We start from the raw sequence: 17,882 nt of genomic DNA, 5'->3' as shown, positions 1-17,882 counted from the left end.
ACGTCACAAAGAAGTTTCTGAGAATGCTTCTGTCTAGTTTTCGTGTGAAGATCTTTTCTATTCCAGCACAGGCCTGAAAGAGCTCCAAATGTCTACTTGCACATTCTACAAAAAGAGTGTTTCAAAACTGCTCTATCAAATGTAAGGTTAAACTCGCTGAGTTGAATGCACACATCACAAAAAAGTTTGTGAGAATGCTTCCTTCTAGTTTTTATGTGAAGTTGTTTCCTTTTCCAGCTTAGGCTTCGAAGTGCTCCAAATATCCACTTGCAGATTCTACAAAAAGAGTGTTCTCAAACTGCTCTAACAAAAGGACGGTTCAACTCTCCGAGTTGAATGCACAAATCACAAGGAAGTTGCTGAGAATGCTTCTGTATAGTTTTTATGTGAAGATATTTCCTTTTCCAGCATAGGCTTCAAAGCGCTAAATATATCCACTTGCAGATTCTACAAAAAGAGTGTTTCAAAACTACTCTATCAAAAGAAATGTTTACATCTGTGAGTTGAAAGCACACATCACAAAGAAGTTTCTGAGAATGCTTCTGTGTAGTTTTTATGTGAAGATATTTCCTTTTCCAGCATATCGTCAAAGCACTAAAAATGTCCACTTGAAGATTCTACAAAAAGAGTGTTTCAAAACTGCCCTATCAAAACGAAGGTTCAACTCTGTGAGTTGAATGGACTCATATCAAATACGTTTCTGAGAATGCTTCTGTCTAGTTTTTATGTGAAGTTATTTCCTTTTCCAGCATAGGCCTCAAAGCCCTCCAAATGTCCACTTGAATATTCTACAAAAATATTGTTTCAAAACCGCTCTAAGAAAAGGAAGATCCAACTCTGTGAGTTGAATGCACACATCACAAAGAAGTTTCTGAGCATGCTTCTGTCTAATTTTTATGTGAAGTTATTTCCTTTTCCAGCAAAGGCCTCAAAGCACTCCAAATGTACACTTGAATGCACTCATCACAAAGAAGTTTCTGAGAATGCTTCTCTCTACTTTTTATGTGAAGTTATTAGCTTTTCCAGCATAAGCCTCAAAGCGTTCCAAATATCCACTTGTAGCTTCCACAAAAAGACAGTTTCAAAACTGCTCTACCAGAAGGAAGTTTCAACTCCGCGAGTTGAATGCAGACATCACAAAGATGTTTCTGAGAATACTTCTGTCCCGTTCTTATTTGAAGTTATATGATTTTCCAGCAGAGGTCTCAATCACTCCAAATATTCACTTGCAGATTTTACAAAAACAGTGTTTCAAAACTGCTCTAGCAAAAGGGATGTTCAACTTTGTGAGTTTAGCGCACACATCACAGAGAAGTTTTTGAGAATGCCTCTTTCTAGTTTTTATGTGAATATATTTCCTTTTCCAGCATAGTCCTCAAAGCGCTCCCAAAATTCACTTGCAGATTCCACAAAAAGTGTGTTCCAAACCTGCTATATCAAAAGGAAGGTTCAACTCTGTGATTTGGAAGCACACATCACAAAGAAGTTTCTGATAATGTTTCTGTCTAGGTTTTCTGTGAAGACATTTCCTTATATAGCATTGTCCTCAAAGCACTCCAAATATCCACCTGCAGATTCTACAAAAAGAGTGTTTCAAAACTGCTCTGTCAAAAGGCAGGTTCAACACTGTGAGTTTAATGCACACATCACAAAAAAGTTTCTGAGAATGCTTCTGTCTCATTTTTATGCGAAGATATTTTCTTTTCTAGCATTGGCCTCAAAGCGCTCCAAATATCCACATGCAGATTCTACAATAAGAGTGTTTCAAAACTGTTCTTTCAAAAGGAAGGTTCAACTCCGTGTTTTGAATGCATGCATCACAAAGACGTTTCTGAGAATACTTCTGTCTAGTTTTTGTGTGAAGATATTTCCTTTTCCAGCACAGGCCTGAAAGAGCTCCAAATGTCTACTTGCACACACTACAAAAGGAGTGTTTCAAAACTGCTCTATCAAAAGGAAGGTTCAACTCTGTGAATTGAATGCACACGTCATAAAGAAGTTTCTGACAATGCTTCTGTTTTGTTTTTATGTGAAGATATTTCCTTTACCCTGCAGAGGCTTCAAAGCGATCCAAGTATTCACTTGCAGATTTTGCAAAAAGAGTGTTTCAAAACTGCTCTAAAAAAAGGAAGGTTCAACTCTCTGAGTTGAATACACACATCACAAGGTGGTTTCGGAGATTGCTTCTGTATAGTTTTTATGAGAAGACATTTACTTTTCCAGTATAGGCTTCAAAGCGCTCCAAGTATCCACTTGCAGATGATACAAAACGAGTGTTTCAAAACTGCACTATCAGAAGGAAGGTTCAACTCTGTGAGTTGAATGCACACATCACAAGGAAGTTTCCGAGAATGCTTCTCTATCGTCTTTATGTGAAGATATTTCCTTTACCATCATAAGCCTCAAATCATTCCAACTATTCACTTGCAGATCCTACAAAAAGAGTATTTCAAAACTCCTCTATCAAAAGGAAGGTTCAACTCTGTGAGTTCAATACACACATCACACAGAGGTTTCTGAGAATGCTTCTTTCTACTTTTTGATTGAAGTTATCTCTTTTTTCAGCGTAGGCCTTAAAGCGCTCCAAATATCCACTTGCAGACTGTACAAAAAGACTGTTTCAGAACTGCTCCGCCAAAAGTAAGTTTAAAGTCTGTGTGTTGAACGCACACATTGCAAAGTAGTTTCTGAGAATGCTTCTGTCTTGTTTTTATGTGAAGATATTTCCTTTTCCAGCATAGGCCTCAAAGATATCCAAATGTCCACATGAAGATCCTTCAAAGAGAGGGTTTCAAAACTGCTCTATCAAAAGAAAGGTTCAACTCTGTGAGTTGAAAGCACACATCAAAAAGAAGTTTCTGGGAATGCATCTGTCTAGTTTTTATGTGAAGATATTTCCTTTTCCAGCATTGCGTCAAAGCGCTCTAAATCTCCAATGGAAGAGTCAATAAAAAGAGGGTTTCAAAACCGCCCTGCCAAAAGGAAGGTTCAACTCTGTGACTTGAATTCACTCGTAACAAATATGTTTCTGAGAATGCCTCTGTCTAGTTTTCATCTAAAAATATTTCCATTTCCCTCATAGGACTCAAAGCGCTCCAAATATCTAGTTGCATATACTACAAAAAGATTCTCTCAAAACCGCTCTATTCAAGGGAAGGTTCAACTCTGTGAGTTGAATGTAAACATCACAAAGAAGTTTGATAGAGTGCTTCGGTCTTGTTTTTACGTGAAAATATTTCCTTTTCCAGCATAGGCCTCAAAGCGCTCCAAATATCCACTTGCGGATTCTACAAAAAGAGTGTTTCAGAATTGCTCTATCAAAAGGAAGGTTCAACTCTGTGGGTGGAATGCACACATCACAAAGAAGTTTCTGAGAATGCTTCTGTCTAGTTTTCGTGTGAAGATCTTTTCTATTCCAGCACAGGCCTGAAAGAGCTCCAAATGTCTACTTGCACATTCTACAAAAAGAGTGTTTCAAAACTGCTCTATCAAAAGTAAGGTTAAACTCACTGAGTTGAATGCACACATCACAAAAAAGTTTGTGAGAATGCTTCCTTCTAGTTTTTATGTGAAGTTGTTTCCTTTTCCAGCTTAGGCTTCAAAGTGCTCCAATTATCCACTTGCAGATTCTACAAAAAGAGTGTTCCCAAACTGCTCTAACAAAACGACGATTCAACTCTCCGAGTTGAATGCACAAATCACAAGGAAGTTGCTGAGAATGCTTCTGTATAGTTTTTATGTGAAGATATTTCCTTTTCCAGCATAGGCTTCAAAGCGCTCCATATATCCACTTGCAGATTCTACAAAAAGAGTGTTTCAAAACTACTCTATCAAAAGAAATGTTTACATCTGTGAGTTGAAAGCACACATCACAAAGAAGTTTCTGAGAATGCTTCTGTGTAGTTTTTATGTGAAGATATTTCCTTTTCCAGCATATCGTCAAAGCACTAAAAATGTCCACTTGAAGATTCTACAAAAAGAGTGTTTCAAAACTGCCCTATCAAAACGAAGGTTCAACTCTGTGAGTTGAATGGACTCATATCAAATACGTTTCTGAGAATGCTTCTGTCTAGTTTTTATGTGAAGTTATTTCCTTTTCCAGCATAGGCCTCAAAGCCCTCCAAATGTCCACTTGAATATTCTACAAAAATATTGTTTCAAAACCGCTCTAAGAAAAGGAAGATCCAACTCTGTGAGTTGAATGCACACATCACAAAGAAGTTTCTGAGCATGCTTCTGTCTAATTTTTATGTGAAGTTATTTCCTTTTCCAGCAAAGGCCTCAAAGCACTCCAAATGTACACTTGAATGCACTCATCACAAAGAAGTTTCTGAGAATGCTTCTCTCTACTTTTTATGTGAAGTTATTAGCTTTTCCAGCCTAAGCCTCAAAGCGTTCCAAATATCCACTTGTAGCTTCCACAAAAAGACAGTTTCAAAACTGCTCTACCAAAAGGAAGTTTCAACTCCGCGAGTTGAATGCAGACATCACAAAGATGTTTCTGAGAATACTTCTGTCCCGTTCTTATTTGAAGTTATACGATTTTCCAGCACAGGTCTCAATCACTCCAAATATTCACTTGCAGATTTTACAAAAACAGTGTTTCAAAACTGCTCTAGCAAAAGGGATGTTCAACTTTGTGAGTTTAGCGCACACATCACAGAGAAGTTTTTGAGAATGCCTCTTTCTAGTTTTTATGTGAATATATTTCCTTTTCCAGCATAGTCCTCAAAGCGCTCCCAAAATTCACTTGCAGATTCCACAAAAAGTGTGTTCCAAACCTGCTATATCAAAAGGAAGGTTCAACTCTGTGATTTGGAAGCACACATCACAAAGAAGTTTCTGATAATGTTTCTGTCTAGGTTTTATGTGAAGACATTTCCTTATATAGCATTGTCCTCAAACCACTCCAAATATCCACCTGCAGATTCTACAAAAAGAGTGTTTCAAAACTGCTCTGTCAAAAGGCAGGTTCAACACTGTGAGTTTAATGCGCACATCACAAAAAAGTTTCTGAGAATGCTTCTGTCTCATTTTTATGCGAAGATATTTTCTTTTCTAGCATAGGCCTCAAAGCGCTCCAAATATCCACATGCAGATTCTACAATAAGAGTGTTTCAAAACTGTTCTATCAAAAGGAAGGTTCAACTCCGTGTTTTGAATGCATGCATCACAAAGAGGTTTCTGGGAATACTTCTGTCTAGTTTTTGTGTGAAGATATTTCCTTTTCCAGCACAGGCCTGAAAGAGCTCCAAATGTCTACTTGCACACACTACAAAAGGAGTGTTTCAAAACTGCTCTATCAAAAGGAAGGTTCAACTCTGTGAATTGAATGCACACATCATAAAGAAGTTTCTGACAATGCTTCTGTTTTGTTTTTATGTGAGGATATTTCCTTTACCCTGCAGAGGCTTCAAAGCGATCCAAGTATTCACTTGCATATTTTGCAAAAAGAGTGTTTCAAAACTGCTCTAAAAAAAGGAAGGTTCAACTCTCTGAGTTGAATACACACATCACAAGGTGGTTTCGGAGATTGCTTCTGTATAGTTTTTATGAGAAGACATTTACTTTTCCAGTATAGGCTTCAAAGCGCTCCAAGTATCCACTTGCAGATGATACAAAACGAGTGTTTCAAAACTGCACTATCAGAAGGAAGGTTCAACTCTGTGAGTTGAATGCACACATCACAAGGAAGTTTCCGAGAATGCTTCTCTATCGTTTTTATGTGAAGATATTTCCTTTACCATCATAGGCCTCAAATCATTCCAACTATTCACTTGCAGATCCTACAAAAAGAGTATTTCAAAACTCCTCTCTCAAAAGGAAGGTTCAACTCTGTGAGTTCAATACACACATCACAAAGAGGTTTCTGAGAATGCTTCTTTCTACTTTTTGATTGAAGTTATTTCTTTTTTCAGCGTAGGCCTTAAAGCGCTCCAAATATCCACTTGCAGACTGTACAAAAAGACTGTTTCAGAACTGCTCCGCCAAAAGTAAGTTTAAAGTCTGTGTGTTGAACGCACACATTGCAAAGTAGTTTCTGAGAATGCTTCTGTCTTGTTTTTATGTGAAGATATTTCCTTTTCCAGCATAGGCCTCAAAGATATCCAAATGTCCACATGAAGATTCTTCAAAGAGAGGGTTTCAAAACTGCTCTATCAAAAGAAAGGTTCAACTCTGTGAGTTGAAAGCACACATCAAAAAGAAGTTTCTGGGAATGCATCTGTCTAGTTTTTATGTGAAGATATTTCCTTTTCCAGCATTGCGTCAAAGCGCTCTAAATCTCCAATGGAAGAGTCAATAAAAAGAGGGTTTCAAAACCGCTCTGCCAAAAGGAAGGTTCAACTCTGTGACTTGAATTCACTCGTAACAAATATGTTTCTGAGAATGCCTCTGTCTAGTTTTCATCTAAAAATATTTCCATTTCCCTCATAGGACTCAAAGCGCTCCAAATATCTAGTTGCATATACTACAAAAAGATTCTTTCAAAACCGCTCTATTCAAGGGAAGGTTCAACTCTGTGAGTTGAATGTAAACATCACAAAGAAGTTTGATAGAGTGCTTCCGCCTTGTTTTTACGTGAAAATATTTCCTTTTCCAGCATAGGCCTCAAAGCGCTCCAAATATCCACTTGCGGATTCTACAAAAAGAGTGTTTCAGAATTGCTCTATCAAAAGGAAGGTTCAACTCTGTGAGTGGAATGCACACGTCACAAAGAAGTTTCTGAGAATGCTTCTGTCTAGTTTTCGTGTGAAGATCTTTTCTATTCCAGCACAGGCCTGAAAGAGCTCCAAATGTCTACTTGCACATTCTACAAAAAGAGTGTTTCAAAACTGCTCTATCAAATGTAAGGTTAAACTCGCTGAGTTGAATGCACACATCACAAAAAAGTTTGTGAGAATGCTTCCTTCTAGTTTTTATGTGAAGTTGTTTCCTTTTCCAGCTTAGGCTTCGAAGTGCTCCAAATATCCACTTGCAGATTCTACAAAAAGAGTGTTCTCAAACTGCTCTAACAAAAGGACGGTTCAACTCTCCGAGTTGAATGCACAAATCACAAGGAAGTTGCTGAGAATGCTTCTGTATAGTTTTTATGTGAAGATATTTCCTTTTCCAGCATAGGCTTCAAAGCGCTAAATATATCCACTTGCAGATTCTACAAAAAGAGTGTTTCAAAACTACTCTATCAAAAGAAATGTTTACATCTGTGAGTTGAAAGCACACATCACAAAGAAGTTTCTGAGAATGCTTCTGTGTAGTTTTTATGTGAAGATATTTCCTTTTCCAGCATATCGTCAAAGCACTAAAAATGTCCACTTGAAGATTCTACAAAAAGAGTGTTTCAAAACTGCCCTATCAAAACGAAGGTTCAACTCTGTGAGTTGAATGGACTCATATCAAATACGTTTCTGAGAATGCTTCTGTCTAGTTTTTATGTGAAGTTATTTCCTTTTCCAGCATAGGCCTCAAAGCCCTCCAAATGTCCACTTGAATATTCTACAAAAATATTGTTTCAAAACCGCTCTAAGAAAAGGAAGATCCAACTCTGTGAGTTGAATGCACACATCATAAAGAAGTTTCTGAGCATGCTTCTGTCTAATTTTTATGTGAAGTTATTTCCTTTTCCAGCAAAGGCCTCAAAGCACTCCAAATGTACACTTGAATGCACTCATCACAAAGAAGTTTCTGAGAATGCTTCACTCTACTTTTTATGTGAAGTTATTAGCTTTTCCAGCCTAAGCCTCAAAGCGTTCCAAATATCCACTTGTAGCTTCCACAAAAAGACAGTTTCAAAACTGCTCTACCAAAAGGAAGTTTCAACTCCGCGAGTTGAATGCAGACATCACAAAGATGTTTCTGAGAATACTTCTGTCCCGTTCTTATTTGAAGTTATACGATTTTCCAGCAGAGGTCTCAATCACTCCAAATATTCACTTGCAGATTTTACAAAAACAGTGTTTCAAAACTGCTCTAGCAAAAGGGATGTTCAACTTTGTGAGTTTAGCGCACACATCACAGAGAAGTTTTTGAGAATGCCTCTTTCTAGTTTTTATGTGAATATATTTCCTTTTCCAGCATAGTCCTCAAAGCGCTCCCAAAATTCACTTGCAGATTCCACAAAAAGTGTGTTCCAAACCTGCTATATCAAAAGGAAGGTTCAACTCTGTGATTTGGAAGCACACATCACAAAGAAGTTTCTGATAATGTTTCTGTCTAGGTTTTATGTGAAGACATTTCCTTATATAGCATTGTCCTCAAAGCACTCCAAATATCCACCTGCAGATTCTACAAAAAGAGTGTTTCAAAACTGCTCTGTCAAAAGGCAGGTTCAACACTGTGAGTTTAATGCGCACATCACAAAAAAGTTTCTGAGAATGCTTCTGTCTCATTTTTATGCGAAGATATTTTCTATTCTAGCATAGGCCTCAAAGCGCTCCAAATATCCACATGCAGATTCTACAATAAGAGTGTTTCAATACTGTTCTATCAAAAGGAAGGTTCAACTCCGTGTTTTGAATGCATGCATCACAAAGACGTTTCTGGGAATACTTCTGTCTAGTTTTTGTGTGAAGATATTTCCTTTTCCAGCACAGGCCTGAAAGAGCTCCAAATGTCTACTTGCACACACTACAAAAGGAGTGTTTCAAAACTGCTCTATCAAAAGGAAGGTTCAACTCTGTGAATTGAATGCACACATCATAAAGAAGTTTCTGACAATGCTTCTGTTTTGTTTTTATGTGAAGATATTTCCTTTACCCTGCAGAGGCTTCAAAGCGATCCAAGTATTCACTTGCAGATTTTGCAAAAAGAGTGTTTCAAAACTGCTCTAAAAAAAGGAAGGTTCAACTCTCTGAGTTGAATACACACATCACAAGGTGGTTTCGGAGATTGCTTCTGTATAGTTTTTATGAGAAGACATTTACTTTTCCAGTATAGGCTTCAAAGCGCTCCAAGTATCCACTTGCAGATGATACAAAACGAGTGTTTCAAAACTGCACTATCAGAAGGAAGGTTCAACTCTGTGAGTTGAATGCACACATCACAAGGAAGTTTCCGAGAATGCTTCTCTATCGTTTTTATGTGAAGATATTTCCTTTACCATCATAGGCCTCAAATCATTCCAACTATTCACTTGCAGATCCTACAAAAAGAGTATTTCAAAACTCCTCTCTCAAAAGGAAGGTTCAACTCTGTGAGTTCAATACACACATCACAAAGAGGTTTCTGAGAATGCTTCTTTCTACTTTTTGATTGAAGTTATTTCTTTTTTCAGCGTAGGCCTTAAAGCGCTCCAAATATCCACTTGCAGACTGTACAAAAAGACTGTTTCAGAACTGCTCCGCCAAAAGTAAGTTTAAAGTCTGTGTGTTGAACGCACACATTGCAAAGTAGTTTCTGAGAATGCTTCTGTCTTGTTTTTATGTGAAGATATTTCCTTTTCCAGCATAGGCCTCAAAGATATCCAAATGTCCACATGAAGATTCTTCAAAGAGAGGGTTTCAAAACTGCTCTATCAAAAGAAAGGTTCAACTCTGTGAGTTGAAAGCACACATCAAAAAGAAGTTTCTGGGAATGCATCTGTCTAGTTTTTATGTGAAGATATTTCCTTTTCCAGCATTGCGTCAAAGCGCTCTAAATCTCCAATGGAAGAGTCAATAAAAAGAGGGTTTCAAAACCGCTCTGCCAAAAGGAAGGTTCAACTCTGTGACTTGAATTCACTCGTAACAAATATGTTTCTGAGAATGCCTCTGTCTAGTTTTCATCTAAAAATATTTCCATTTCCCTCATAGGACTCAAAGCGCTCCAAATATCTAGTTGCATATACTACAAAAAGATTCTTTCAAAACCGCTCTATTCAAGGGAAGGTTCAACTCTGTGAGTTGAATGTAAACATCACAAAGAAGTTTGATAGAGTGCTTCCGCCTTGTTTTTACGTGAAAATATTTCCTTTTCCAGCATAGGCCTCAAAGCGCTCCAAATATCCACTTGCGGATTCTACAAAAAGAGTGTTTCAGAATTGCTCTATCAAAAGGAAGGTTCAACTCTGTGAGTGGAATGCACACGTCACAAAGAAGTTTCTGAGAATGCTTCTGTCTAGTTTTCGTGTGAAGATCTTTTCTATTCCAGCACAGGCCTGAAAGAGCTCCAAATGTCTACTTGCACATTCTACAAAAAGAGTGTTTCAAAACTGCTCTATCAAATGTAAGGTTAAACTCGCTGAGTTGAATGCACACATCACAAAAAAGTTTGTGAGAATGCTTCCTTCTAGTTTTTATGTGAAGTTGTTTCCTTTTCCAGCTTAGGCTTCGAAGTGCTCCAAATATCCACTTGCAGATTCTACAAAAAGAGTGTTCTCAAACTGCTCTAACAAAAGGACGGTTCAACTCTCCGAGTTGAATGCACAAATCACAAGGAAGTTGCTGAGAATGCTTCTGTATAGTTTTTATGTGAAGATATTTCCTTTTCCAGCATAGGCTTCAAAGCGCTAAATATATCCACTTGCAGATTCTACAAAAAGAGTGTTTCAAAACTACTCTATCAAAAGAAATGTTTACATCTGTGAGTTGAAAGCACACATCACAAAGAAGTTTCTGAGAATGCTTCTGTGTAGTTTTTATGTGAAGATATTTCCTTTTCCAGCATATCGTCAAAGCACTAAAAATGTCCACTTGAAGATTCTACAAAAAGAGTGTTTCAAAACTGCCCTATCAAAACGAAGGTTCAACTCTGTGAGTTGAATGGACTCATATCAAATACGTTTCTGAGAATGCTTCTGTCTAGTTTTTATGTGAAGTTATTTCCTTTTCCAGCATAGGCCTCAAAGCCCTCCAAATGTCCACTTGAATATTCTACAAAAATCTTGTTTCAAAACCGCTCTAAGAAAAGGAAGATCCAACTCTGTGAGTTGAATGCACACATCACAAAGAAGTTTCTGAGCATGCTTCTGTCTAATTTTTATGTGAAGTTATTTCCTTTTCCAGCAAAGGCCTCAAAGCACTCCAAATGTACACTTGAATGCACTCATCACAAAGAAGTTTCTGAGAATGCTTCTCTCTACTTTTTATGTGAAGTTATTAGCTTTTCCAGCCTAAGCCTCAAAGCGTTCCAAATATCCACTTGTAGCTTCCACAAAAAGACAGTTTCAAAACTGCTCTACCAAAAGGAAGTTTCAACTCCGCGAGTTGAATGCAGACATCACAAAGATGTTTCTGAGAATACTTCTGTCCCGTTCTTATTTGAAGTTATACGATTTTCCAGCAGAGGTCTCAATCACTCCAAATATTCACTTGCAGATTTTACAAAAACAGTGTTTCAAAACTGCTCTAGCAAAAGGGATGTTCAACTTTGTGAGTTTAGCGCACACATCACAGAGAAGTTTTTGAGAATGCCTCTTTCTAGTTTTTATGTGAATATATTTCCTTTTCCAGCATAGTCCTCAAAGCGCTCCCAAAATTCACTTGCAGATTCCACAAAAAGTGTGTTCCAAACCTGCTATATCAAAAGGAAGGTTCAACACTGTGATTTGGAAGCACACATCACAAAGAAGTTTCTGATAATGTTTCTGTCTAGGTTTTATGTGAAGACATTTCCTTATATAGCATTGTCCTCAAACCACTCCAAATATCCACCTGCAGATTCTACAAAAAGAGTGTTTCAAAACTGCTCTGTCAAAAGGCAGGTTCAACACTGTGAGTTTAATGCGCACATCACAAAAAAGTTTCTGAGAATGCTTCTGTCTCATTTTTATGCGAAGATATTTTCTTTTCTAGCATAGGCCTCAAAGCGCTCCAAATATCCACATGCAGATTCTACAATAAGAGTGTTTCAAAACTGTTCTATCAAAAGGAAGGTTCAACTCCGTGTTTTGAATGCATGCATCACAAAGAGGTTTCTGGGAATACTTCTGTCTAGTTTTTGTGTGAAGATATTTCCTTTTCCAGCACAGGCCTGAAAGAGCTCCAAATGTCTACTTGCACACACTACAAAAGGAGTGTTTCAAAACTGCTCTATCAAAAGGAAGGTTCAACTCTGTGAATTGAATGCACACATCATAAAGAAGTTTCTGACAATGCTTCTGTTTTGTTTTTATGTGAGGATATTTCCTTTACCCTGCAGAGGCTTCAAAGCGATCCAAGTATTCACTTGCAGATTTTGCAAAAAGAGTGTTTCAAAACTGCTCTAAAAAAAGGAAGGTTCAACTCTCTGAGTTGAATACACACATCACAAGGTGGTTTCGGAGATTGCTTCTGTATAGTTTTTATGAGAAGACATTTACTTTTCCAGTATAGGCTTCAAAGCGCTCCAAGTATCCACTTGCAGATGATACAAAACGAGTGTTTCAAAACTGCACTATCAGAAGGAAGGTTCAACTCTGTGAGTTGAATGCACACATCACAAGGAAGTTTCCGAGAATGCTTCTCTATCGTTTTTATGTGAAGATATTTCCTTTACCATCATAGGCCTCAAATCATTCCAACTATTCACTTGCAGATCCTACAAAAAGAGTATTTCAAAACTCCTCTCTCAAAAGGAAGGTTCAACTCTGTGAGTTCAATACACACATCACAAAGAGGTTTCTGAGAATGCTTCTTTCTACTTTTTGATTGAAGTTATTTCTTTTTTCAGCGTAGGCCTTAAAGCGCTCCAAATATCCACTTGCAGACTGTACAAAAAGACTGTTTCAGAACTGCTCCGCCAAAAGTAAGTTTAAAGTCTGTGTGTTGAACGCACACATTGCAAAGTAGTTTCTGAGAATGCTTCTGTCTTGTTTTTATGTGAAGATATTTCCTTTTCCAGCATAGGCCTCAAAGATATCCAAATGTCCACATGAAGATTCTTCAAAGAGAGGGTTTCAAAACTGCTCTATCAAAAGAAAGGTTCAACTCTGTGAGTTGAAAGCACACATCAAAAAGAAGTTTCTGGGAATGCATCTGTCTAGTTTTTATGTGAAGATATTTCCTTTTCCAGCATTGCGTCAAAGCGCTCTAAATCTCCAATGGAAGAGTCAATAAAAAGAGGGTTTCAAAACCGCTCTGCCAAAAGGAAGGTTCAACTCTGTGACTTGAATTCACTCGTAACAAATATGTTTCTGAGAATGCCTCTGTCTAGTTTTCATCTAAAAATATTTCCATTTCCCTCATAGGACTCAAAGCGCTCCAAATATCTAGTTGCATATACTACAAAAAGATTCTTTCAAAACCGCTCTATTCAAGGGAAGGTTCAACTCTGTGAGTTGAATGTAAACATCACAAAGAAGTTTGATAGAGTGCTTCCGCCTTGTTTTTACGTGAAAATATTTCCTTTTCCAGCATAGGCCTCAAAGCGCTCCAAATATCCACTTGCGGATTCTACAAAAAGAGTGTTTCAGAATTGCTCTATCAAAAGGAAGGTTCAACTCTGTGAGTGGAATGCACACGTCACAAAGAAGTTTCTGAGAATGCTTCTGTCTAGTTTTCGTGTGAAGATCTTTTCTATTCCAGCACAGGCCTGAAAGAGCTCCAAATGTCTACTTGCACATTCTACAAAAAGAGTGTTTCAAAACTGCTCTATCAAATGTAAGGTTAAACTCGCTGAGTTGAATGCACACATCACAAAAAAGTTTGTGAGAATGCTTCCTTCTAGTTTTTATGTGAAGTTGTTTCCTTTTCCAGCTTAGGCTTCGAAGTGCTCCAAATATCCACTTGCAGATTCTACAAAAAGAGTGTTCTCAAACTGCTCTAACAAAAGGACGGTTCAACTCTCCGAGTTGAATGCACAAATCACAAGGAAGTTGCTGAGAATGCTTCTGTATAGTTTTTATGTGAAGATATTTCCTTTTCCAGCATAGGCTTCAAAGCGCTAAATATATCCACTTGCAGATTCTACAAAAAGAGTGTTTCAAAACTACTCTATCAAAAGAAATGTTTACATCTGTGAGTTGAAAGCACACATCACAAAGAAGTTTCTGAGAATGCTTCTGTGTAGTTTTTATGTGAAGATATTTCCTTTTCCAGCATATCGTCAAAGCACTAAAAATGTCCACTTGAAGATTCTACAAAAAGAGTGTTTCAAAACTGCCCTATCAAAACGAAGGTTCAACTCTGTGAGTTGAATGGACTCATATCAAATACGTTTCTGAGAATGCTTCTGTCTAGTTTTTATGTGAAGTTATTTCCTTTTCCAGCATAGGCCTCAAAGCCCTCCAAATGTCCACTTGAATATTCTACAAAAATATTGTTTCAAAACCGCTCTAAGAAAAGGAAGATCCAACTCTGTGAGTTGAATGCACACATCATAAAGAAGTTTCTGAGCATGCTTCTGTCTAATTTTTATGTGAAGTTATTTCCTTTTCCAGCAAAGGCCTCAAAGCACTCCAAATGTACACTTGAATGCACTCATCACAAAGAAGTTTCTGAGAATGCTTCACTCTACTTTTTATGTGAAGTTATTAGCTTTTCCAGCCTAAGCCTCAAAGCGTTCCAAATATCCACTTGTAGCTTCCACAAAAAGACAGTTTCAAAACTGCTCTACCAAAAGGAAGTTTCAACTCCGCGAGTTGAATGCAGACATCACAAAGATGTTTCTGAGAATACTTCTGTCCCGTTCTTATTTGAAGTTATACGATTTTCCAGCAGAGGTCTCAATCACTCCAAATATTCACTTGCAGATTTTACAAAAACAGTGTTTCAAAACTGCTCTAGCAAAAGGGATGTTCAACTTTGTGAGTTTAGCGCACACATCACAGAGAAGTTTTTGAGAATGCCTCTTTCTAGTTTTTATGTGAATATATTTCCTTTTCCAGCATAGTCCTCAAAGCGCTCCCAAAATTCACTTGCAGATTCCACAAAAAGTGTGTTCCAAACCTGCTATATCAAAAGGAAGGTTCAATTCTGTGATTTGGAAGCACACATCACAAAGAAGTTTCTGATAATGTTTCTGTCTAGGTTTTATGTGAAGACATTTCCTTATATAGCATTGTCCTCAAACCACTCCAAATATCCACCTGCAGATTCTACAAAAAGAGTGTTTCAAAACTGCTCTGTCAAAAGGCAGGTTCAACACTGTGAGTTTAATGCGCACATCACAAAAAAGTTTCTGAGAATGCTTCTGTCTCATTTTTATGCGAAGATATTTTCTATTCTAGCATTGGCCTCAAAGCGCTCCAAATATCCACATGCAGATTCTACAATAAGAGTGTTTCAATACTGTTCTATCAAAAGGAAGGTTCAACTCCGTGTTTTGAATGCATGCATCACAAAGACGTTTCTGGGAATACTTCTGTCTAGTTTTTGTGTGAAGATATTTCCTTTTCCAGCACAGGCCTGAAAGAGCTCCAAATGTCTACTTGCACACACTACAAAAGGAGTGTTTCAAAACTGCTCTATCAAAAGGAAGGTTCAACTCTGTGAATTGAATGCACACATCATAAAGAAGTTTCTGACAATGCTTCTGTTTTGTTTTTATGTGAGGATATTTCCTTTACCCTGCAGAGGCTTCAAAGCGATCCAAGTATTCACTTGCAGATTTTGCAAAAAGAGTGTTTCAAAACTGCTCTAAAAAAAGGAAGGTTCAACTCTCTGAGTTGAATACACACATCACAAGGTGGTTTCGGAGATTGCTTCTGTATAGTTTTTATGAGAAGACATTTACTTTTCCAGTATAGGCTTCAAAGCGCTCCAAGTATCCACTTGCAGATGATACAAAACGAGTGTTTCAAAACTGCACTATCAGAAGGAAGGTTCAACTCTGTGAGTTGAATGCACACATCACAAGGAAGTTTCCGAGAATGCTTCTCTATCGTTTTTATGTGAAGATATTTCCTTTACCATCATAGGCCTCAAATCATTCCAACTATTCACTTGCAGATCCTACAAAAAGAGTATTTCAAAACTCCTCTCTCAAAAGGAAGGTTCAACTCTGTGAGTTCAATACACACATCACAAAGAGGTTTCTGAGAATGCTTCTTTCTACTTTTTGATTGAAGTTATTTCTTTTTTCAGCGTAGGCCTTAAAGCGCTCCAAATATCCACTTGCAGACTGTACAAAAAGACTGTTTCAGAACTGCTCCGCCAAAAGTAAGTTTAAAGTCTGTGTGTTGAACGCACACATTGCAAAGTAGTTTCTGAGAATGCTTCTGTCTTGTTTTTATGTGAAGATATTTCCTTTTCCAGCATAGGCCTCAAAGATATCCAAATGTCCACATGAAGATTCTTCAAAGAGAGGGTTTCAAAACTGCTCTATCAAAAGAAAGGTTCAACTCTGTGAGTTGAAAGCACACATCAAAAAGAAGTTTCTGGGAATGCATCTGTCTAGTTTTTATGTGAAGATATTTCCTTTTCCAGCATTGCGTCAAAGCGCTCTAAATCTCCAATGGAAGAGTCAATAAAAAGAGGGTTTCAAAACCGCTCTGCCAAAAGGAAGGTTCAACTCTGTGACTTGAATTCACTCGTAACAAATATGTTTCTGAGAATGCCTCTGTCTAGTTTTCATCTAAAAATATTTCCATTTCCCTCATAGGACTCAAAGCGCTCCAAATATCTAGTTGCATATACTACAAAAAGATTCTTTCAAAACCGCTCTATTCAAGGGAAGGTTCAACTCTGTGAGTTGAATGTAAACATCACAAAGAAGTTTGATAGAGTGCTTCCGCCTTGTTTTTACGTGAAAATATTTCCTTTTCCAGCATAGGCCTCAAAGCGCTCCAAATATCCACTTGCGGATTCTACAAAAAGAGTGTTTCAGAATTGCTCTATCAAAAGGAAGGTTCAACTCTGTGAGTGGAATGCACACGTCACAAAGAAGTTTCTGAGAATGCTTCTGTCTAGTTTTCGTGTGAAGATCTTTTCTATTCCAGCACAGGCCTGAAAGAGCTCCAAATGTCTACTTGCACATTCTACAAAAAGAGTGTTTCAAAACTGCTCTATCAAATGTAAGGTTAAACTCGCTGAGTTGAATGCACACATCACAAAAAAGTTTGTGAGAATGCTTCCTTCTAGTTTTTATGTGAAGTTGTTTCCTTTTCCAGCTTAGGCTTCGAAGTGCTCCAAATATCCACTTGCAGATTCTACAAAAAGAGTGTTCTCAAACTGCTCTAACAAAAGGACGGTTCAACTCTCCGAGTTGAATGCACAAATCACAAGGAAGTTGCTGAGAATGCTTCTGTATAGTTTTTATGTGAAGATATTTCCTTTTCCAGCATAGGCTTCAAAGCGCTAAATATATCCACTTGCAGATTCTACAAAAAGAGTGTTTCAAAACTACTCTATCAAAAGAAATGTTTACATCTGTGAGTTGAAAGCACACATCACAAAGAAGTTTCTGAGAATGCTTCTGTGTAGTTTTTATGTGAAGATATTTCCTTTTCCAGCATATCGTCAAAGCACTAAAAATGTCCACTTGAAGATTCTACAAAAAGAGTGTTTCAAAACTGCCCTATCAAAACGAAGGTTCAACTCTGTGAGTTGAATGGACTCATATCAAATACGTTTCTGAGAATGCTTCTGTCTAGTTTTTATGTGAAGTTATTTCCTTTTCCAGCATAGGCCTCAAAGCCCTCCAAATGTCCACTTGAATATTCTACAAAAATCTTGTTTCAAAACCGCTCTAAGAAAAGGAAGATCCAACTCTGTGAGTTGAATGCACACATCACAAAGAAGTTTCTGAGCATGCTTCTGTCTAATTTTTATGTGAAGTTATTTCCTTTTCCAGCAAAGGCCTCAAAGCACTCCAAATGTACACTTGAATGCACTCATCACAAAGAAGTTTCTGAGAATGCTTCTCTCTACTTTTTATGTGAAGTTATTAGCTTTTCCAGCCTAAGCCTCAAAGCGTTCCAAATATCCACTTGTAGCTTCCACAAAAAGACAGTTTCAAAACTGCTCTACCAAAAGGAAGTTTCAACTCCG

This window comes from Pongo abelii, chromosome 20, assembly GCF_028885655.2.
Source record: "Pongo abelii isolate AG06213 chromosome 20, NHGRI_mPonAbe1-v2.0_pri, whole genome shotgun sequence".
NCBI classification, from domain to species: Eukaryota; Metazoa; Chordata; class Mammalia; order Primates; family Hominidae; genus Pongo; species Pongo abelii.
This window is presented reverse-complemented; position numbering follows the sequence as displayed.